Source organism: Phaethon lepturus, unplaced genomic scaffold (assembly GCF_000687285.1).
Source record: "Phaethon lepturus isolate BGI_N335 unplaced genomic scaffold, ASM68728v1 scaffold23840, whole genome shotgun sequence".
Classification (NCBI taxonomy): domain Eukaryota; kingdom Metazoa; phylum Chordata; class Aves; order Phaethontiformes; family Phaethontidae; genus Phaethon; species Phaethon lepturus.
Window position 1 is genome coordinate 2,199 of NW_010511521.1, and position 757 is coordinate 2,955.

The following is a 757-nucleotide window of genomic DNA, read 5'->3' on the forward strand; positions in this document are numbered from 1 at the left end:
TGGTTTTGTCTGGAGGCACTGAAAAGAAAAAGGCTTTTCTCCTTAAAAAAAAAAAAGTCTCCAATTCCTGGGGCTACAAGAGGAGGGAAATAAAGCTTTTTCCACGTTGCTGCGTGTACCAGAAGTGGCCCAAGCTTCGCTCGGGCGCTCCCAGGAGAGCTTTATTTCTCACACCAGCTGCAGGGGCAGGGAGCAGGCCTGGCCGGGCTCTTCCCCATCCCGGCAGATGGGGCTTCCCCCTTCCCTCCGGCAGAACCGGGACACGACAGGGACATCACTGGCCTTGTGGCAGCAGGAGGATAAAAGCTGACAGCAGCAACCACAGCAGCGAGGAGCCACGGCCAAGCGTGGGCACCGGCTGGGGCCGGGCGCTCGGGGCATGCGGGGGGCTGGATCAGGCCCTTGCAGCTGGACGAGAGCAGGGACGGCCACAGGGGAGGAGAGGGCCGGGGGCTGCGTGGAGGTGCATCCGTGGCACACACACAGCCCCTCCAGCCCCTCCAAGGGGCCCTCAGCTGGGTGCGGGGGCGTCTCAGCTGACGGAGGCATCACACCGCGGTTATTCCCCCGGTGGCTCAGTGAGCTCCAGGCATTGCCCCACAGGGCAGCAGGATCCAGCCCCTGGATCCTGGCACCGGGGCCATGTCTCTCCTCGTGCACACTCCGCTCTGTTGCCCCGTCCATGCTTGGCTTGTCGGAGCCTGGTTCCCTCAGGCGCTCGAGGGCAGGATTGGGCCCCCACGCTGCCTCCCGCCTG